Here is a 22,994-nt window from a genome sequence, read left to right as displayed (position 1 = left end):
TAAATCCCACTTGATTGTGGTGTAAGATCCTTTTAAGTATTGTTGGATTCAGTTTGCTAGAATTTTGTTGAGGATTTTTTTGTCTATATTCATCACTGATATTGGCCTGTAATTTTCTTTTTGTGTGGTATCTTTGTCTGGCTTTGGTGTCAGGGTGATGATGGCCTTATAGAATGAGTTTGGGGGTGTTCCTTCCTCTGCAGTTTTTTGGAATATTTTCAGAAGGATAGGTGTTATCTCTTCTCTAAATGTTTGATATAATTCACCTTTGAAGCCATCTGGTCCTGGAGTTTTGTTTGTTGGAAGTTTTTAAATCACAGATTCAATTTCAGTACTTGTCATTGGTCTGTTCATATTTTCTATTTCTTACTGGTTCAGTCTTAGGAGATTGTACCTTTCTCAGAATTTGTCCATTTTTTCCATGTTGTCCATTTTATTGGCATATGGTTGCTGTAGTAGTCTCTTATGGTCCTTTGTATTTCTGTGGTGTCCATTGTAACTTCTCCTTTTTTATTTCTAATTTTATTGATTTGGGGCCTCTCCCTTTTTTTCTTGATAAGTCTGGCTAAAGGTTTATCAATCTTGTATATCTTTTCAAAAAGCCAGTTTTTAGTTTCATTGATCTTTTCTATTGTTTTCTTTGTCTCTATTTCATTTATTTCTGCTCTGATCTTTATGACTTCTTTCCTTCTACCAACTTTGGGCTTTGTTTGTTCTTCTTTTTCTAGTTGCTTTAGGTGTAAAGTTAGGTTGTCTATTTGATATTTTTCTTCTTTCATGAGGTAAGGTTGTGTCTCTATAAACTTCCCTCTTACAACTGCTTTTGCCACATCCTATAGGTTTTGGATCATTGCGTTTTCATTTTCATTTGTGTCTAGGTATTTTTTGATTTCCTCTTTGATTTCTTCAGTGATCCATTGGTTGTTTAGTCATATATTATTTAGCCTCCACCTGTTTGTGTTTTTACACTTTTTTTTTTTTTTTACTGCAGTTGATTTCTAATCTCATAGCATTGTGTTCGAGAAGATGGTTCATATGATTTCAATGCTCTAAAGTTTACCAAAGTTTGCTCTATGGCCCAGCATGTGATCTATTTTGGAAAATGTTCTATGTGCACTTGGTAAGAATGTTTATTCTGCTGCTTTCAGTTATAAGGCTCTATAAATATCTATTAAATACATCTGGTCTAATGTGTCATTTAAGGCCTGTGTTTCCTTATTGATTTTCTGTCTGGATGATCTGCCCATTGATGTAAGTGGGGTATGATAGTCCCCCACTATTATTGTGTTACTAACAATTTCTCTTTTTATGGCTGTTAGCATTTGCCTATATATTGAGGTGCTCCTATTTTGGATGCATCTATGTTTATAATTGTTCTATCATCTTGGATTGACCCCTTGATCATTATGTAGTGTCCTTCCTTGTCTCTTGTAACAGTCTTTATTTTAAAGTCTATTTCGTCTGATATGAGTATTGCCACTTCAGCTCTCTTTTGATTTCCATTTGCATGGAATACCCTTTTCCATCCCCTCACTTTCAGTCTGTATGTGTCCCTAGATCTGAAGTGGGCCTCTTGTAGACAGCACATATACAGGTCTTGTTTTTGTATCCATTCAGTCAGTCTGTGTCTTTTGGCTGAAGCATTTAATCCATTGACATTTAAGGTAATTATTGATATGTATGTTCTTGTTGTCATTTTGTTAATTGTTTTATGTTTGTTTTTGTAGGTCTTTTTTCTTCCCTTCCTCTTTCGTTCTCTTCTGTTGTGATTTGATGACTATCTTTAGTGTTGTGTTTGGTTTCTTTTTTTTGTTTTTGTGTGTATATCTATTGTAGATTTTTGGTTTGCAGTTACTATGAGGTTTTGATATTGCAGTCTATATATATACAAGATTATTTTAAGTTGCTGGTTTCTTAAATTCAAATGCATTTCAGATATCCTGCATCTGTACTCTGGTCTTCTCACGTTTGCTGCTTTTGATATCATATTCGTGTGTGGATGATTTCCTACCTTTACTGTCTGTTTGCCTTTACTGGTGACTTTCCCATTTCATAATTTTCTTGTTTCTACTTGTGGCCTTTTCTTTTCCATCTAGAGAAGTTCCCTTATCATTTGTTGTAAAGCTGGTTTGGTGGTACTGAATTCTCTTAGCTGTTGCTTTTCTGTAAAGCTTTTGATTTATCCATCAAATCTGAAGGAGAGACTTGCTAGGTAGAATATTCTTGGTTGTAGGTTTTTCCTTTCATCTCTTTAAATATGTACGCCACTCCCTTCTGGCCTGCAGAGTTTCTGCTGAAAAATCAGCTGATAGCTTTATGGGGATTCCCTTGTATGTTATTTATTGCTTTTCCCTTGTTACTTATAATATTTTTTCTTTGTTTTTAATTTTTGTCAGTTTGATTAACATGTGTCTCAGTGTGTTCTTCCTTGGGTTTATCCTGTATGTGGCTTTCTGTGCTTCCTGGACTTGGGTGACTGTTTCCTTTCCCATGTTAGGGAAGTTTTTGGCTATTACCTATTCAAATATTCTTTCAGACCTTTTTTCTCTCTATTCTCCTTCTATGACCACTATAATGAGAAATGTTGTCCCAGTGGTCTCTTAGACTGTGCTCATGTCTTTTCATTCTTTTTTCTTTATTTTGTTCTACAGCAGTGATTTCCACCAGTCTGTCTTCCAGCTCACATCACATCACATCACATTTGTTCTTCTGCCTCATTATTCTACTTGTTGATTCCTTCTAGTGTATTTTTCATTTCAGTTACTGTATTGTTCATCTCTGCTTATTTGTTCTTTAAAGCTTCTAGCTCTTCATTAAACATTTCTTGTAACTTCTTGGTCTGTGCCTCCATTCTTTTTCTGAGATCTTGGATCATTTTTACTATCTTTACTCTGAATTCTTTTCCTGGTAGATTGTCTATCTCCACTTCACTTAGTTGTTCTTCTGGGGTTTTATCTAGTTCTTTTGTCTGGAATATATTTCTCTGCTGTCTGATTTTGTCTATCTTTCTGTGTTTGTGGCCCCTGTTCCTCAGTCTGTAGGACTGTAATTCTTCTTGGTTCTGCTGTCTGCCCCCTGGTGGATGAAGTTGGTCCAGGGGCTTGCGGAGGCTTCCTGGTGGGAGGGACCTGTGTCTTCCCACTGGTGGGTGGAGCTGGGTTTTGTCCCTCTGAGGGGCAGGGCAGTATCAAGGGGTGTGTTTATAGGTGGCTGTTGTGTCAGGAGGACTTTAGGCAGCCTGTCTGCTGATGAGTGGGGCTGTGTCCCACCCTGTTGGTTGTATAGTCTGAGGAGTCCCAGTACTAGAGCCTGCAGGCTGTTGGGTGAGTCCGAGTCTCAGTGCCAAAATGGCGACCTCTGGGAGAGCTCACACTGATGAGTATTCCCTAGGGCATTCACCACCAGTATTTGCCCCCACAGTGAGCAATAGCCAACCCCTGCCTCCCCTGGAGACCCTCCAATAGTCACAGGTAGTCTGGCCCTGAATCCTATCGAGCCACTTCTTTGCCCTGGGTCCCAGTGCATGTGAAACCCTGTGTGGGACCTCCAAGAGTGGAGTCTGTTTCCCCAGTCCTGTGGAGCTCCTGCACCAAGCCCCTCTGGCCTTCAAAGCCAAATACTCTGGGGGCTTCTCCTCCCAATGCCATACCCCTGGGCTGGGGAGCCTGACGTGAGGCTCAAAACTCTCACTTCTGTGGGAGAACCTCTGCAATATAATTATTTTCCAGTTTGTGGGTCACCCACCCAGGTATGGGATTTGATTATATTGTAAAAGCACCCCTCCTACTGTCTTGTTGTGGTTTCTTCTTTGTCTTTGGATGTGGAATATCTTTTTTGGTAGGTTTTAGTCTTTTTTGTCAATGGTTGTTCAGCAGTTAGTTGTGATTTTGGTGTTTTCATGAGAGGAGATGAGCTCAAGTCCTACTTTGCTATCTTGTCCCTCAAATGAGATACTTGTATGCATTTGAAATTAAGAAGATATACCCAACATAGCATAGCTTTCTACATAAAAATATCCATGGGTAATTTATCTGAAATTTTAGTTTGATCTAATAGAATTATTTGTCCTAATAAGTCAACATTTTTCTGCAGTTGTTAACTTCAGTTCTGCCTTTCAAAGTAGTGAAAAAAATTCTTCCTTTAGTTACTCTAAAAGTTCTAGAAATGTTTGAATTCACTTTATCTTCCTCTGTGCAGTGTCTGAGAAAAGGACTTTCTAAATCCTAATAATGTTCAGGTAACCTGCAGAGACAACCCTAAATTATTAGGCAAATATAATCAATTAATAGTCTTTGAGTTTCATGGATAGCCATGTTACTTCTGTTTTTTTTCTACCATGGACTGGACTGTGCCTGGAGCTCTGAGCATTTCTGGATTTTTTAATGAAATAGAGTATTTTTCAGATCTGTTCTGCCAATGCTCAGGTATAAAAACATTCTCCCTGTCCACTTAAAGCAGTGAAGAGGCTTCTATATATTCTTTGATTTTCCTCCCTATCTAGAAGAATAAGCAAACTTTTCAAATTAAAAAATACACATAGACACATCAAAATTAAGTTCCAGGCAGTATATCATTAATATAAAATGTTAAGAAATATTTGTTTTTTCTCTGATGTGTTTTTTCTTTCCCTGAATCTTTGAAACAAACAGGAAAAGTTATAATTAAAATTGCATTTATTGAACACCAACATATGTTAATTCTGAATTTATTCCCATTGCATCCTAATTAAAATAACTCTTTTATCTTCAAAGGGAGAAGAAATCAGAGAAAAGGAAAGAGTAATAAAATATTGAATACATCATATTGGCATTCTATTGAATTATTTTTAATGCAAAGAGGAATAGTTAATGGTAATGAATGTTTAAGAAGGAAACATTAGGTCTTTCTGAACTTTTTCCTTATCTTTTAGTTTCTGCTCTGTGAAATTCATTACTAGTTTATATTTTTTGGATTATACCCTAGAAGTGTCTGGTGTACACTTATGTAATATCCTCAACTGTCAACTTTAAGCAACACAGGGCATAGTCTGTTAATGGCAGAAAATATACAATGAGAATTTCAACTATATTTGTAAATGCATCATTGATAATAGAGTCAAATGTTTCAGTAAAGCTGCCCTAATAGTAATTAATTTTCAGCAGTATTTAATTCAGCTGATAATAAGAAAGAAATACAAAAATTTACTGCAAGGTGAAGAATGTTGTTAAATAGTTTCAGAAGCAACTGGTACAATATTGACTTCAACACTAGGTGGATCAATAAATACCAGTAAAAACTTTAATATACATAAAATTCTTTCAGTTTTCCTTTAGAACAAAATGAGTTTAGGCTAAATTCAAGTGACATTTTTTTCAACTATTGCCTTTTGCCAATTATTTTTTAATGTATAATTTCAAGAAAAAGACAATTTTAAAATAGTGAAAATCAGATTGTGATGAGGAAGCATGTGTAGCCAACATAGACAACAGTACCGTGTTCTTAACTTCACTAGGGTTTGATTGTTTCTTTTCAGTAACCATGTTTACCACAAATTGGGAACTCGTCTGATTACTGAAGGCTTGGCATCATTTAATTGTGATGTTCCCTACTCAGAGGGCATTATCTCTCAGTCTCATTGTACACAACATCCCCAGTGACACTGTAGATTCTTCCTTTCTCAATTATAACATCAGCTAATTTCTTTTACAGTCTCCCCATCATTCATGCATGCAATACTGTTCAACATTTACTCAATCATTTTAATTTAAATGAGGGTTAGTGAGAGAGCCCATTATTAAACAAAATTGCACTGCAATATAATGATACTTTGTTAATCCACACCTCTTTCTCTTTCTTCATTTCCTTACCAGGGAGGAATCTGATGTCATTTCTCAATACAGGTCAGCTCTGAATGGCTAGGTGATTATACAATGGCTTGCTTTGGGTGTTTTGTCTTCATTTCTTTGAAATACTGCTAATGTATTCTGTATTTTCCTCACTCACAAATGTATTCCATCAACAGTATTTGATGACTGTAGATTCTGCAGATCTTGTGCCTATTGCTCTGGAAGAAAGGACGAGCAAAATCATTAAAGCAAATATTCTCAGTTAGGAATCTAGTTTTCTTTTTCTGATATGTAAAATTTTAGGTATTTTTATCTGTGTAAAGTTTAAGTAGGTTGATCTGTTTAAAGCAGGTTATTTAAAATAAATATAGGCAGGGGTAGGAATTATGAGACAATTAGAATTTTCAGAAATTTTAATTAACTATTGATAATGCTACATCTCAGAGGCTATAAGGAAGAATGTTATATCCTGGAAAGATATAACCCCCCTCCTCTTGATATTTCTTCTGGGAGATGTTTCTGCAACATATATGATAGTAAAGATCTATCCTTTTGAGTTAATTTGAAGTGTTTAATACATGCTTCTATTTTTTTTTTAACATGCTTCTATTTTTTTTTTAACTATTGAATTGTATACTTTATTATATACTTTATTGTATACTATTGAATTGTATACTTTATTTATTTTTGGCTGCGTGGGCTCTCTCTAATTGCAGCGAGCAGGGGCTGCTCTTTGTTGTGGCACGCAGGCTTCTCATTGCGGTTACTGTTGTGGCACGCAGGCTTCTCATTGCGGTTACTTCTCTTGTGGAGCACAGGCTCTAGGCGCATGGGCTCAGTAGTTGTGGCTTGTGGGCTTGTGGGCTCTAGAGCGGAGGCTCAGTAGTTGTGGTGCATGTGCTTAGTTGCTCCACAGCATCTGGGATCTTCCCTGACCAGGGATTGAACCCATGTCCCCTGCATTGGCAGGCCGATTCTTAACCACTGCACCACCAGAGAAGTCCCATGTTTCTATTTTTGCTGTTACTTTATGAAGTAAAATCACCTAAGTTATTGCAAAACATATTTTTATTTATCTTAGTTATATTTATTGTAAATTTTCAGAGCTACTTTGTGAGAGTTCAGGTACTAATAGTGTAGCTAATGTAAAGAAAAAATAAAGCGCTCTATAAATTTCCCAGTGACAACTGGATGATGCCTAGCAATGCTGGGCATCTTTTCTTGTGCCTGTAGGCTATCTGTGTGTCTTCTCTGGAAAAAATGTCTATTCAGGTCTTCTGCCCATTTTTAAATTGAGCTGTTTTTCTCTTTTTTGGTATTGAATTGTATGAGATGGTTATATATTTTGGATATTAACCCCTTATTGGTCATATCATTTAAAAAAAAATTCTCCCATTCAGTAGGTTGTCTTTTCATTTTGTCAGTGGTTTGCTTTGCTGTGGAAAAGCTTTTAAGTTTAATTAGGTCCAATTTATTTATTTTTTGCTTTTATTTATCTTGCCTTAGGAGGCATAGCCAAAAAATGTTGCTATGATTTATTCCTAAGAGTGGTATGCCTGTGTTCTCTGTAGGAGTTTTATGATTTCAGGTCTTACACTTAGGTCTTTAATCCATTTTGAGTTTATTTTTGTATATGGTGTAAGAAAATGTCCTAATCTCATTCTTTTGCATGTAGATATTCATCTACATGCGAATCAAAATGCAAATCAAAACCACAATGATATCACCTCACACCAGTCAGAATGGCTATCATCAAGAAGTCTACAAATAACAAATGTTGGTGAGGCTGTGGAGAAAAGGAAACCCTTGTACTGTTGGTGGGAATGTAATTGGTTCAGCCACAAAGAAAACAGTATGGAGGTTCCTCAGAAAACTAAAAATAGGGCTTCCCTGGTGGTGCAGTGGTTGAGAGTCTGCCTGCCGATGCAGGGGACACGGGTTCGTGCCCCGGTCTGACGGGTTCGTGCCCCGGTCTGACGGGTTCGTGCCCCGGTCTGGGAAGATCCCATATGCCGCGGAGCAGCTGGGCCCCGTGAGCCATGGCCGCTGAGCCTGCGCGTCTGGAGCCTGTGCTCCGTAACGGGAGAGGCCACAACAGTGAGAGGCCTGTGTACTGCAAAAATAAAAATTAAAAAAAGAGATACAAATTACTGTTTATAAAATAGATGAGCAACAAGGATATATTGTACAGTACAGGGATATATAGCCTTTTTAAAAAAATTTATTTTATTTATGGCTGTGTTGGGTCTTCGTTTCTGTGCGAGGGCTTTCTCTAGTTGCGGCGAGTGGGGGTCACTCTTCATCGCAGTGTGCGGGCCTCTCACTAACTATCGCGGCCTCTCTTGTTGCAGAGCACCGGCTCCAGACACGCAGGCTCAGTAGTTGTGGCTCACGGGCCCAGTTGCTCCGCAGCATGTGGGATCTTCCCAGACCAGGGCTCGAACCTGTGTCCCCTGCATTGGCAGGCAGACTCTCAACCGCTGCGCCACCAGGGAAGCCCCTAGCCTTTTTAAAATAACTCTAAATGGAGTATAATCTATAAAAATATTGAAACTATGTTTTATACCTGAAACTAATATAACATAAATCAACTATACTTCAATTACAAAATAAAATAAAAGCCAAACAAATTATGTCATGATTGGAACTGAAAGTACTGACATCTCTAAAATACATTGAAATATTTTTTACATTTATCTTAATGAGAGTTTATTAAATATTATGGATTTATTAATATAATAAACAGGTACTAAATAGGTAACATATCTTCACCTGGCACTGTATATCTTGAGCCACAATTCTTTTTCCTTGGGTATCTGAACTTTTGTTCCTATATATAAGCAATCAGTGTTGTAGAAAAGAACTATTATAAAATTCTGATTTTATTTTCATTGCAGGCAAAAGTTCTTATATATTTCATTTCTCTTCCCAGTGTTGGTACCTCTGTGTTTTATTTGCCTATAAATTTGAGGTTCAGAATAATTTTCAATAGTTCTAATACCAGGTCTTCCTTTTCATTAACACTGATTGGCACTCAGTGTGACCTTTCATTGTACTAAGGAAAGAAGTTCTTATTCAAGGAACATTTTTTTTTTTTTGGAACGCCAGTTCAGATATCTGATGATTCTTTTCTCTTAGCTCATTGTGACAGAAGGAGTACTTACTTGTTCCCTATTATTGAACAATAATAATATATTTTATATGCTTCTATATCCATTAGTTTCCCTCAGAATTCTGCTGTAGACCAGCTCCTTTTTTATTCTGCATCCTTTTCCTTTGGTATTCTCATCATTATTTCCAACATGTCCTTTAGAGAAATGATTATGTTTCCCATTTTGGGCACCTGCACTTCAGCACAATACCTGGAACAGGGCCAATTACATACAAAGTATTAAATAAATGTATGCTGAGTTGAGCTTCCAAAATATGAATTGTGTTAAAGTTATTGAGGCAGGTCACTTGTTTAATCACTTTGGCAAAGAAAATTAGTGTACTAATCATAAGATAAATAATAGTCAAGAAAATTTTTTAAGACAGAGAACACCTGTGTTAAGAAATGACTTTAGCAGGCCTTATTAAAGGAAATCAAATCCATTTAAAACGTAAGAAATCTAATCAGTACCATCCAAACTCTTATTTCCAGGCTAATTTTTATTTGCCAGTCAGTGATTTTATTCACTTCAAAAATATCTTTAATTTTATATTAGTGCTTTAATAAACATTTACATGTAAATCCACATGAAATCATGAAATCTGTCAGTAAGAGATTATTGATACTGAAATTTAAGTAGAATCTTGAGTCCAAGATTTTTTAAGAAATAGTGTATCCAATAAGAGAATTCAAAGTAGAAAAATAAACATTATTTTTGATTAGAAACAATAAAGGGGAAAAAAATTGATACTATTTCCACAAATAAAAATATTATCATTTTCTTAACAAGTCATTTTCCCAGTGACTTTATTTTAGTAAATTGGATTTATGTATCTAAAAGTTATCTGCCTGCCATTCTCATTTCTGCCTCCCTCTAATCAGCTACTGTGATCTTTTATAACAGCCTTGGGAAGTATAAATACTCAAACAAATCTATAAATAATTTATCATTAATGCATGTGTATATATTACTAATGATAATATTAATACTAATAAAGTATACTTTCTATATAATAATGAAATATGTATATTATATATGTATATATATTTAGTATTTATGTACAAATAAAGTATACTGTTAATATATGCAAATATACAAGCACATACCTATGTTAATTTTGTATATTTGTGTATATTAATGTATATCAACAAATATATACAAATACATGCATATTAAAGCTAGGAAGACAATAAGCAGTTCTCATTTCCTACCTGTCGTGTACTTAGAAGTTGATATTATTTCTGTGTTCATCACACTTCTAGTTTCCCTTTGTACTCAGACAGCCACTAATCAATTTATAGTTGTTTAACTTATCAGATATACAAAACATTTATTCCTGAAGTATCTATGCATTAGTGGTTCTGACTGTTTTGAGTTACAGTTTTCCAAAAACTTTAACCACTGGCAATGGGAGTGCTAAGAAACAACGCAGAGGATCCCCCTGGATTTCTTATTAACTAACACTTAGCTTCATTTTGGAGGAGCACCCAATTTCCAATGATAATTAGGATCAATCATCAAGTCAATAAAGCAAAACCATTCTTTGGGGTTCAGTGGCATGTGTAGCTTAAAGTAGCCAGGTTGTAGTTTCTGTTTCCAGCTCAATGAAAACCTTGTTTTGTCCTGTGGGGAATAGCTCACTCCTTTGAGAATTAAGACCTCTAAACCATTTTCTAGTGGGAAATTAGGGGTAATAATGAGAAGAACCATTTTATATTTTACCCCTTAATTTCTAGGTCTGTGGCTAAATGGCATATATTATATAGTCTCTCTATATATATATATAATATCAGAGCATAAAATGTATCTCATAAGAGCACACAAACTTCATACGATATTGTCATAGGCAACTCTGGCTTTGTAATAGAGTTTTCTATGGGCTGTTCCAATGTTATATGCAGCCAATTGCTTCAGGATGATTGGAGTGTGGTAAGACCAGTGAATTTCATGGGCATGAGAACACTGACATACTTTTCTTTGTAAAATGAGTTACTTGGTCATAAGTGATTCTATGTAATAATATCCTAGAAGGTAAATAAAGTGTCCCTTAAACTGCAGATGCCATTGCTGGCAGAAGCATTTTAGGCAAAGAATGCAAATCCAGATCTAAATGAACTATTTATTCCATTCAGGGCCAACTGCTGCCCCTTCCATGATGGAAGGGATGCAATATAATCCATCTGCCATCAGGTAGTTAGTTTGTTCCCAAGGAAAGCAATCATATCAGGAGATTAGTGTTAATCTTTCTTATTGGTAAGTAAAAGCCCTTGTCATTCACTAACTTCATTCATTACTTCTTAGGCTTATTGAGTAAGGGCTAGGGTAAATAGTAAGAAAGGTTGTACGGACATAATCAAAATGGGTTCTTATGTTCAGTACATTAATGATAGCCTCCTCTGCAGTGGTTGCCCTTGATGAAACCATGTGAACATTCACATAATCACAAATATCCTCACTCTCTCAGCTAATTTTCAGAGGTCTATACACATGTCATCCCCAGATCTCTTTATCATCAATTTACAAATTTATTTCTTCTAGACAAACTTTTGGCTACATCTATGGGTCAATTGTAGATCTTCACTTCTAGTCATTTTTCTATTTAGGCAAAGGGAACTACTAAGTGAACTTTCAAGAAGACTTGTCCACTGGTAGGATTTCTTTTTGCTAAAAGCTTTCTGAACCATCCTTGAGTGAAGCTGTAATGTCACACCATTCACATTCAGGTCATGACAACATAGTGTTTTACTTTACATAGAAACTAGGGCTTCACTTTTTCTTCTTTCATCAATGAGTCCTAAGGAACTCAAGGTTATAGGTGTGAGTTACAAAGAAGGTCAATTGTAGCTGGAGATATGTTATGAGATTGTGAGAAATTTCTCTTAGAAGTTATTTGTGCCTTCAGAAACTTCTCAGTACTGATCTGGTATATATTATTTTTATTTGATGATTTTTTTGTGTTCACTCTTATACACAAAAAAATATGGTTTGATTCATTAGACTTCTGTTCACAAAATATAGGGAATTTTTTTTCTCATATACAACTTGAGTAAAGTTTCAGAAGTTTGCCAATTTATTTCACTTTCAGGATCAATTGGCAACTGCCAAAGATCTGTTTCAAACCATTCTGATTACTTCTTCAGGCTGCTTTCCATTATGGTAACCACTCGTGTCTGGTGGTCATTTGCTATGTTATGGCCTCCATTGCTCCAGGATCTCACCATTGCCATTTAATTCAGAAAACCTGTTTCAATGGCTATGTCAGAGAGAGAGACATTTTAGACAGAGGGCATGCATATATAAAACATTAAGGCAAGAGATAATATGATGTGTTTAAGGAAGAAAAAGTAGTTTTCTACTTATATATTAAATTATTATGTTAGAAGTAAAGAGTAATGACACATGATGCTGGAAGCAGATAAGTGTATCTCGAAGAACCTCATGTGCTAGACTTAAAACAGTTCAAGGTTCTCAAATTGTAGAATCATATCTGAGTGCTCTCTTAATGCCAGATATAGTAAGAAAAAATACCTTCTTATTTTTCAACACAATAAGAGGAATGCCATGGAATGTATATTGAGTGGAAGAGATGAAATATACTTTGTGAAATAATTTCTCTCAGCAATAGCTATTTATCTAGGGCCAAGAATTATAGGAATATATATTTTAATATTTTTGTGGTTTTTATTAGTTGGGGTAAAATGGACATTTCTTAGAATTTTAATAAATCTGTAGCTCTCTAAGGAAATAAAATCCTAGACAATAAATACTGACAATATCAAGTATTTGGTACAAATAGATATCTCTTACAAAAATATCTGTTTTGAGCCAAATATGTTATTTATAAAGTATTTTACTATTCATTGACTATACTTCAGTAACAAGAAAAATTGAGCTTTTATTTTAACATTCCTGGCATATGGGGATTGAATTTTACACATGTGTCAAGAACAGCAGTTATGGAATTGTCTACATACAAACTGTAGTGAAAAAAAAGGCAGTCAAATTCACTAAACCATTGTTTATTTTGAAAATGGCCATTTGCTAATGTTTGACTGACAGCCACTTTCATATAATTAGCTGCTAAATTAAGCACAATGTGTTTTTATTCAAATAGGTTCCAAGTAAAAGAGCAGTAGAAGAATACATGTCAGGAAGACAGAACATAGCCTCTAACAGAATATAAGAACTGTAATTTAGGTTAACATTTAGTATTCATAATTTATACTGACTTAAGTGCCTTGTTTTATGACATATTATTTCCATAATAAGTTTTGTATTTTGTATCTTGTAGAAATGTTGAATAGTTTGCTATCCTCTATATTAGTGCATCCATTACATGCAGCTAGAAGCATATTTCACAGAGTATTTTGACTAAAAGTCATTCATAATACCATTTGCCTCAGATTTATGTTTTGGTTAAATTCACTTTTGACTTAACATTTCCAGTAGATTTTGCTCAACTTTACGGACTAAAAGTGTTTTAAATATAATGTATTTTTGGAAACACTAACATCTAAACAAAATTCTCAATTAGTGGCTCCTAATAATTTTTAAATTAATTTTTATTGGAGTATAGTTGATTTATATACAATGTTGTGTTAGAATCTGCTATACAGCAACATGATTCATTTATACATACAAATATATCCACTCCTTTTTAGATTCTATTCCCTTATAGGTCGTTACAGAGTATTGAGTAGAGTTCCCTGTGCTATACAATAGGTTCTTAATAGTTATCTATTTTATATATAGCAGTGTGTATATGTCAATTCCAATCTCCCAATTTATTTCTCCCCCCTTTCCCCCTTGGTAACCATAAGTTTGTTTTATATATCTGTGACTCTATTTCTGTTTTGTGAATAAGTTCATTTGTACTATTTTTCCAGATTCCACATATAAGCTATATCATATATTTCTCTCTCAGATTTACTTCACTCAGTATGACAATCTGTAGGTCCATCCATGTTGCTGCAAATGGCATTATTTCATTCTTTTTATGGCAAAGTAATATTCCACTGTATATATGTACCACATCTTCTTTGTCCATTCCTCTGTTGTTGGACATTTAGGTTGCTTCCATGTCCTGGCTATTGTAAATAGTGCTGCAGTGAACATTGGGGTGCTTGTATCTTATCGAATTATGGTTTTCTCTGGATATATGCCCAGAAGTGGGATTGCTGGATCATATGGTAGCTCTGTTTTTAGTTTTTGCAGGAACCTCCATACTGTTCTCCATAGAGGCTGTACCAATTCACATTCCCACCAACAATGTAGTAGGGTTCCCTTTTCTCCACACCCTCTCCAGCATTTATTGTTTGTAGATTTTTTGATGATGGCCATTCTGACCAGAGAATGAGGTGATACCTCATTGTAGTTTTGATTTGCATTTCTCTAATAATCAGTGATGTTGAGCATCTTTTCATGTGCTTTTTGATCTGTATGTCTTCTTTGGAGAAATGTCTATTTAGATCTTCCACCCATTTTTTTGATTGGGTTGTTTGCTTTTTTGATATTGAGCTGTATGAGCTGTTATTATATTTTGGAGATTAATCCCTTGTCGGTCACTTTGTTTGCAAATATTTTCTCCCATTCTGTGGGTTGTCTTTTTGTTTTGTTTATGGTTTCCTTTGCTGTGCAAAAAGTTTTCAGTTTAATTAGGTCTGATTTGTTTTTGTTTTTATTTTCATTATTCTAGGAGGTGGATCAAAAAAGATCTTGCTGTGGTTAATGTCAAAGTGTGTTCTGCCTATGTTTTCCTCTAAGAGTTTTGTAGGATCCAGCCTTGCATTTAGGTCTTTAATCCATTCTGAGTTTATTTTTGTTTATGGTGTTAGGGAGTGTTCTAATTTTATTTGTTTATATTTAGCTGTCCAGTTTTCCCAGCACCACTTATTGAAGAGACTGTCTTTTCTCCATTGTATACCCTTGCCTCCTTCATAGATGAGGTGACCAGAGGTGCATGGGTTTATCTCTGGACTCTCTATCTTGTTGCATGGATCTATATTACTGTTTTTGTGCCAATACCATACTGTTTTGATGACTGTAGCTGTGTAGCATAGTCTGAAGTCACGGAACCTGATTCCTCCAGCCCAGTTTTTCTTTCTCAAGATTGCCTTGGCTATTCGTGGTCTTTTGTGTTTCCATACAAATTTTAAGATTTTTTATTCTAATTCTGTGAAAAATGCCATTGGTAATTTGATAGGGATTGCACTGAATTTGTAGATTGCTTTGGGCAGTATAGTCATTTTCACAATATTGATTCTTCCAATCCAAGAATATGGTACATCTCTCCACCTGTTTGTCATCTTTTATTACTTTCATCAGTATCTTATAGTTTTGTGAGTACAGGTCATTCACCTCCTTAGGTAGGTTTATTCCTAGGTATTTTATTCTTTTTCATGCGATGGTAAATGGGATTGTTTATTTGATTTCTCTTTCTGATCTTTCATTGATAGTGTGTAGGAATGCAAGGGTTTCTGTGTATTAATTTTGTATCCTCTGACTTTACTAATTCATTGATTAGTTCTAGTAGTTTTCTGGTGGCCTCTTTAGGATTTTCTGTGTATGGTATCATGTCATCTGCAAACAGTGACAGTTTTACTTCTTCTTTTCCAATTTGTGTTCCTTTTATTTCTTTTTCTTCTCTGATTGCCATGGCTAGGACTTCCAAAACTATATTGAATATTAGTGGTGAGAGTGGACATCCTTGTCTTTTTCCTGGTCTTAGAGGAAATGCTTTCAGTTTTTCACCATTGAGAATGATGTTTGCTGTGAATTTGTCGTATATGGCCTCTATTTTGTTGAGGTAGGTTCCCTCTATGCCTCTTTTCTAGAGAGTTTTTTTTAAATCATAAATCAGTGCTGAATTTTGTCAAAAGCTTTTTCTGTGTCTATTGAGATGATCATATGGTTTTTATTCTTCAATTTGTTAATGTGGTGTACCACATTGATTTGTGTATATTGAAGAATCCTTGCATCCCTGGGATAAATCTCAGTCGATCATGGTGTAAGATCCTTTTAATGTGTTGTTGGATTTGGTTTGCTAGTATTTTGTTGAGGATTTTTGCATCTATGTTCATCAGTGATATTGGCCTGTAATTTTCTTTTTTGTGGGGGGGCGTGTCTGTGTCTGGTTTTGGTATCAGGGTGATGGTGGTCTCATAGAATGAGCTAGGGAGTGTTCCTTCATCTGCAATTTTTTAGAAGAGTTTGAGAACGGTAGGTGTTAGCTCTTCTCTGTTTGATAGAATTCACCTATGAAGCCATCTGGTCCTCGCCTTTTGTTTACTGGAAGTTATTTAATCACAGTTTCAATTTCAGTACTGTCATTGGTCTGTTCACATTTTCTATTTCTTCCTGGTTGAGCCTTGGAAGGTTGTACCTTTCTCAGAATTTGTCCCTATCTTTTAGGCAGTCCATTTTATTGGCATATAGTTGCTTGTAGTAGTCTTTTATGATCCTTTCTATTTCAGTGGTGTCTGTTGTAACGTTTTCATTTTCCATTTCTAATTTTATTGAATCCTCTCCCTTTTTTTCTTGATGAGTCTGGCTAATGGTTTTATCAAATTTGTTTATCTTCTCAAAGAACCAGCTTTTAGTTTTATTGATCTTTGCTATTGTTTTCTTTGTTTCTATTTCATTTATTTCTGCTCTGATCTTTATGATTTCTCTCCTTCTACTAACTTTGGGTTTTGTTTGTTCTTCTTTCTCTAGTTGCTTTAGGTATAAGGTTAGATTGTTTGATATTTTTCTTGTTTCTTGATGTAGGATTGTATTGCTATAAACTTCCCTCTTAGAACTGCTTTTGCTTCATCCCATAGGTTTTGGATTGTTGTGTTTTTGTTGTCATTTGTCTCTAGGTATTTTTTGATTTCCTCTTTGATTTCTTTAGTGATCCTTGATTATTCAGTGACATATTGTTTAACCTCCATGTGTTTGTGTTTTGTATAGTTTTTTTTCCTGTCGTGATTTCTAATCTCATAAGGTTGTGTTTCAAGATGTTGCTTGATATGATTTCAATTTTCTTAAATTTACCAAGGCTTGATTTGTGAGCCAAGATGTGATGTATCCTGGAGAATGTTCTGTGTGTACTTAGGAAAATGTATTCTTCTGCTTTCAGATGGAATGTCCTATAAACATCAATTAGTTTATTTGGTCTAGTGTGTCATTTAAGGCTTGTGTTTCCTATTAAATATTATGATCTATCCATTGGTATAAGTGGGGTGTTAATATCCCACACTATTATTGTGTTACTGTCAATTTCCCCTTCTATGGTTGTTAGCATTTGCCTTACATACTGAGGTGCACCTATGTTGGTTGCATATATATTTACAATTGTTATGTCTTCTTCTTGGATTTATCCCTTGATAATTATGTAGTGTCCTTCCTTGTCTCTTGTAACAGTCTATTTTAAAGTCTATTTTGTCTGATATGAGTATTGCTTATATCAGCTTTCTTTTGATTTCCATTTGCATGGAATATCTCTTTCCATCTTCTCACTTTCAGTCTGTATCTTTCCCTAGATCTGAAGTGGGTTTCCTGTAGAAAAATATATTTGGGTCTTGTTTTTATATCCATTCAGCCAGTGTTTGTCTTTTGGAGCATTTAATCCATTTACATTTAAGGTAGTTATCGATATGTACGTTCTTAGTGCCATTTTCTTAATTGTTTTGGATTTGTTTTTGTAGGTCTTTTTCTTCTCTTTTGGTTCCTTCAGAATTTGTTGTAAAGCTGGTTTGGTGGTGTTGAATTCTCTTAGCTTTTGCTAACCTGTAAATCTTTTGATTTCTCTGTTGAATCTGAAGGAGAGCCTTGCTGGATAAAGTATTATTGGTTGTAGGTTTTTCCCTTTCATCACTTTAAATATATCATGCCACTCCCTTCTGGCCTGCAGAGTTTCTGCTGAGAAATCAGCTGATAACCTTATGGGGATTCCCTTGTATGTTTATTTATTTTCCCTTGTTGCTTTTCTTTGTATTTAATTTTTGTTAGTTTGATTAATATATGTCTTGGCATGTTCCTCCTTGGGTTTATGCTGTATGGAACTCTGTGCTTCCTGGACCTCGGTGACTAATTCCTTTCCCATGTTAGGGAAGTTTTTGATTTGATTATAATATCTTCAAATATTTTCTCAGGCCCTTTCTCTCTTTCTTCTGGGACCCCTATAATTCGAATGTTGGTGCATTTAATGTTGTCCCAGAGGTCTCTGAGACTGTCCTCATTCCTTTTCATTCTTTTTTCTTTATTCTGTTCCATGGCAGTGATTTCCATCATTCTGTCTTCCAGGTCACTTATCTGTTCTTCTGCCTCAGTTATTCTGCTACTGATTCCTTCTAGTGTTTGCTACTGATTCCTTCTAGTGTTTTTTTCATATCAGTCATTGTATTGTTTATCTTTGTTTGTTTGTTCTTTAGTTCTCACAGGTCTTTGTTAAACACTTCTTGTATCTTCTTGATCCATGTCTCCATTCTTTTTCCAAGATCTTGGACCATGTTTACTACCATTACTCTGATTTCTTTTTCAGGTAGATTGCTGTAGATTGCCTATCTCCTCTTCATTTAGTTGTTGTAGGTTTTTATCTTGCTCCTTCATCTGCAACATATTTCTTTATCATCTCATTTTGTCTAACTTACTGTGTTCATTGTCTCCTTCCCACAGTCTGCAGGATCATAGTTCCTCTTGCTTATGGTGCCTGCACCCTGGTGGGTGAGGTTGGTCCAGAGGCTTGTCCTATTATTCCCTTGATAGGGAGTTTGACTGGTGTTGTGGTGACCAGAGCCTGCCCTGGATATTGAGCAAGCCCTCTTCTTTGCTCTGTGGTTGTCACTGCCCTTTTCAGGGGTAGGGTCTGCTCCCTAGTTGTTGGAGTAGAGGCCCCCAGAGCTGTTTCTTAGCTGTGTTTCTGATCTGTGGTGCAAGGTAGGTGGGATTGGAGCACTCCCACTGGGAGAGAAGCCACTGAGTATTCCTCCTCTGGAGTTGTTCACCTGTGAATGTGCTGTGTGTGTCACCTTTTGTCCTTTGTAGAGGCTCACAAAGTACACTGTTGTTGGCACTGCTCTTGGTCCCACCTTAACTGTGGTCATACTGGCAATTGGCCCTGGTGAGTCTCAGGCACTGTTTTCACCAGGCCACTGGCACAGATCCATGAGGTCAGATCCCAGGACTTCAGTAGTTGTGCATCTGGACCCGCTGTGGGAGATATGGAGGCAGATCAGACTCTGGCCTGGCCCAGCTCCTAATATTTTTGAGGTTATCCTGATGTGTCTGCCCAAATATCAGTGCTTTACTCCCTTCTTGATTACAAGTGTAACTACAAATGGAATGAAATAAATATGGAAGATTACCAATTGCTGTTTGCATCCAACTCTGCACTTAAAGATTTTTTCATTTATTATCAAATTATTACATCCTGCCAACATTTGAAATGAGATGAAATGACACAAAAAATCAGAGCATTTATCACTAAAAGGCAGGCAGGCTGCTTCTACTGGTTAGAAAGAGTGCTTGTCATCTAGAAGTTCAACATGATTACTGAACTTAATCTGTTTCAAGTGGAAATGTTTACATGTTCGTTATCATTGCTCCCATCTGTGCTTCCTGTTATGTGACTTTAAATCATAAAGTTTTCAAGTAATAGCAAAATTATAATAATTTACTTGAATTTTTCCAGCTTGTGCATCAAAATTTCTTTACCTTTAATAGGCAGGTTGTCCCTGTGTTTGTTTTACAGCTGTTGATACCACAGTCAACAAATCAATTATATTTAACATTATCTTAGTTTCAGTGGCTTATTCCATAATTCAATATTTTTACCTTATTGTCCAATTTTCTTAATTCAAAATTTAATTTTTACTAAACCAACATTTACTTGGAATTCTGAACAAAACAATTCTAGTTGAACTTTGAGGTAGTTTTTTATAATAAGGGATATTATCTGATTGAATATATTCTGTTTTACCTCATAAATGGATTATACGAAAGTCTCTATAGTTAAATTTTATTGCTTAAACTTCTTTATACATAAATGCAGGAATAGCTTTCTTAAACATTTCATTTCCTATTCTATGTATTGTTCTGGAATTTATTTTCACAAATATGTATATATCACTTCATATGTATCAGTAACTGTTCTAAGTGCTTTACAAATGTTAGATTTAATGTTCAACCCACTTTCACTAACCTGCAAAATTTGGTCCCATTGCTCATTTTCTAATATGCGAACATTTATTTATTTTCCTTCTATTTGGAATCTTTATATAAATATATGTATATACATATATTTATACACAGATTATATACATAAAACTAATTGCTATACCATGTTAAAATAAGATTTTCTTTTCTCGAGGGAAACCAATAGTTTCTCTTAAGGAAAACTAGTTTAAACAGAGGTACTGCTTAGTAAGATTACAGCAAGCACATTAGTATAACTTAATTAACTAAATATATTTAAATGTTTGTCATTATCTTGTGTACTAACTTCCAGATATAATGATAGATGTCATTTTAATAATCTGAGTAATTAAAATATTCTGTATTTTAGTCAACTCACTGAAAAAATACAAATTTCAACACTGTTCTGAGACAGCTTCATTCTGGTAGGTCTGGTAAGCAGTTTTGTGAAAAACATTTGCCAGTCAGATTTGATATCCAGGAAAACACAGGTGACATTCCAATCTGTTAGTAAATAATATATTTTAAAATAATATATTTTAAAATGTACTCTAATAATATATTTTTAAATGTACTCTAAATAATTACTTTGGGTTATAATTTTAATCCATTTAAGATTTTAATTATTTAATATTTTTCTAATGTCAAGTGAGTAAAGAATGAATAAAACAGGGCAGTCTATAATGATGTGATATGATGATTCTTGATTCCTCAATATTCTTTCATATTTCTATAATTATTTATTGTAATTATTTTTTACTTTTCACACATGAGTAAATTATTTTGTATAATTCAGCCTAAACTGATCTAGAATATTAGCATAATCTAAAATAAAATGGAAATTCTTAAAAATTCTTCATTAGAACCAGTTTATAATGTATAACTTTAACAGTTTAGCAGCCTAAAGTACTAAGAATACTTAAAAAAATTTATATAAAAACATTTCTCTACAATTTCCCCAAATAATAATAGTTTGTTGCAAAAACAATTTTAAAACAGCATATATGTATACAATTTTTATTTTGTTGAAAGCAAAACCATAAGTTGCTGTTTAATTTTTAATAATCTCATACACTGGGTTACTATAGAAGTGAAGGTGGGATAAAATATCTCATCTTCTTTAACTCCCTCAATCACCCTGAAGTAGTTGCTTCTAATAAATAATAAATACATACATCTTGTAATTCCACTTTCACTTTATAACTCAGATTGTCTCTATTGAAATCATGCTTAGATTTCTTTGCTACTTTATTTAAATTCCCAACTCTTAAAAATGATTGTTTCAGTTATTGATAGATGCTAATGAACCATCCCCAAATTTGGGGCTCTATAATGATTGATTATTTCTCATGATTCTGGGGGTTGGGAAGTGTCTTTCTTGCTTTCAGTTAGGCTGGGAGCAGGTCTTTACTAGATGAGATTGTGTGACTGGGCTTCTTTCTCTTTATCTCTTAGGTCTTTTATCCTTGGTTCTTCATGGCAAGATGGATGCAGGGTGGTGTTGCAAATGGGTATAAAGTGAGGTTGTGAAACATTGTCATTATTGGCCAAAGCAAGTTACAATGATAGGCCAGAATCAAGGAGCATGGAAATAGATTTTACTTATTTGTGGGTAGATCTGCAAAGAAACTGTGGCCATATTTAATGTACTCTAGTAAACTAGCCTTTATTTTGGCAATATTACGTCTTCACTTTTACTTTTCTTTATATCTGAAGGTTGAAATCTCAAGGATTCCCATTGCTGCCAAACTAACTGTGTGATATTGGTGAGTTAATAACCTTTTCCAATTCAACTTTCATATCTGTAGCACTATAGATATTAACTATATATATGTCCTTCAGTTATTCTGTAAATGAATTAAGATAATGATGCGTAGAGTGCCTTGTTCAGTACCTGTCATATGAGTTCTAGATAATGGTCCTTAGCTGTTTCCAATAGCCTTTCTTTCAGTTCTAAAGCAATTGTACTCATAAAAAAAACACGATATGAACTATAACATAACCTGGCATGTATTTATTCTTACCTGGCATGTATAAGGCCTGTTATTAGAAAGAAAAACCTTTTTAGGTATCATATTTATAAATTAATATTAATGTTTAAACTTTACTCTTTCTAACAACACTTTCCCAATTTGCTGAATAAAATCAAGTATCTAATATTTGCTCAGTGCAAATGCATTGTTTACTTACAAATTTAAATATGAACCAGCTTGAATCTTTCCCTCTGCATCACTGCAATCTTCAGAGTAATGGGCTCAACATCACTTGTGTAGGCCCAACCTTACCCTGTGCCATATCTTTACACCAAACCCTGGGCTCAAGGATGTCCTGCTATTAAATTTATGAGCCTTGAACGGTTGCCTCTCTGGTTCTACTAATTAATGATTAATTATCTTTATTGTGGTTAAGTCTGACTAAATTATATCATGTTATTATGGACCCAATTTCCAAAGATTAAGCCTCTAGATTATTCAGACTATCAGTAATTATGTACCAGTATATTTTCTCATCCAAACCTAATTTTCTATTTTTCTAAAAAGAACCATGAAATCCACACCCTTATATACATACAAAAAGATATGCCTACATATAGGTACAGTCCTCGACTGTCTGGCAACCCCTTATTTTTATTTAAAAATTTAGTCTTAAAAGTTAAATATTTAGATTCCCTTTTACACATTTCTTTAGACTCCCTTTTACACATTTCTTGACTTTCCTACTCCCACTACTTTCAACAAATATCACACAAGAAACTAGAGTATGTTACTCAGTGCTCCAGTGTTTTTCCACTGCCTTTTTAGAGACTGTATATAACATCATTTTATAGTCTGCTTTCTTCACT

General features: G+C 34.7%; 2 long non-coding RNA genes across 8 annotated transcripts in view; one reads left to right on the top strand and one right to left on the bottom strand.

The window, feature by feature from the left end:
• LOC117199559 (uncharacterized) overlaps positions 1 to 22,994 on the top strand; it is a 255,906-nt gene that overhangs the window by 181,886 nt on the left and 51,026 nt on the right. For 5 of the 6 annotated variants that reach the window (XR_007476927.1, XR_007476926.1, XR_007476928.1 and 2 more), the window contains 2 exons: positions 20,523 to 20,643; positions 21,608 to 21,918. This is a non-coding gene — a long non-coding RNA (uncharacterized LOC117199559). The other variant, XR_004480805.2, reaches the window with a different exon arrangement.
• Positions 5,661 to 22,994, bottom strand: part of LOC125964191 (uncharacterized) — a 94,093-nt gene continuing 76,759 nt past the window's right edge. Inside the window, exons 2-3 of one of the 2 annotated variants that reach the window (XR_007476930.1) lie at positions 8,990 to 9,187; positions 5,672 to 6,043 (exon numbers count right to left, since the gene is read on the bottom strand). This is a non-coding gene — a long non-coding RNA (uncharacterized LOC125964191). Of the gene's footprint in view, positions 6,044 to 8,989; positions 9,188 to 22,994 lie in introns of both variants that reach the window. The other variant, XR_007476931.1, reaches the window with a different exon arrangement.

Source organism: Orcinus orca, chromosome 4 (assembly GCF_937001465.1).
Source record: "Orcinus orca chromosome 4, mOrcOrc1.1, whole genome shotgun sequence".
Classification (NCBI taxonomy): Eukaryota; Metazoa; Chordata; class Mammalia; order Artiodactyla; family Delphinidae; genus Orcinus; species Orcinus orca.
The sequence above is the reverse complement of the archived record's forward strand: the minus strand, read 5'-3'. Positions and strand labels throughout refer to the sequence as shown.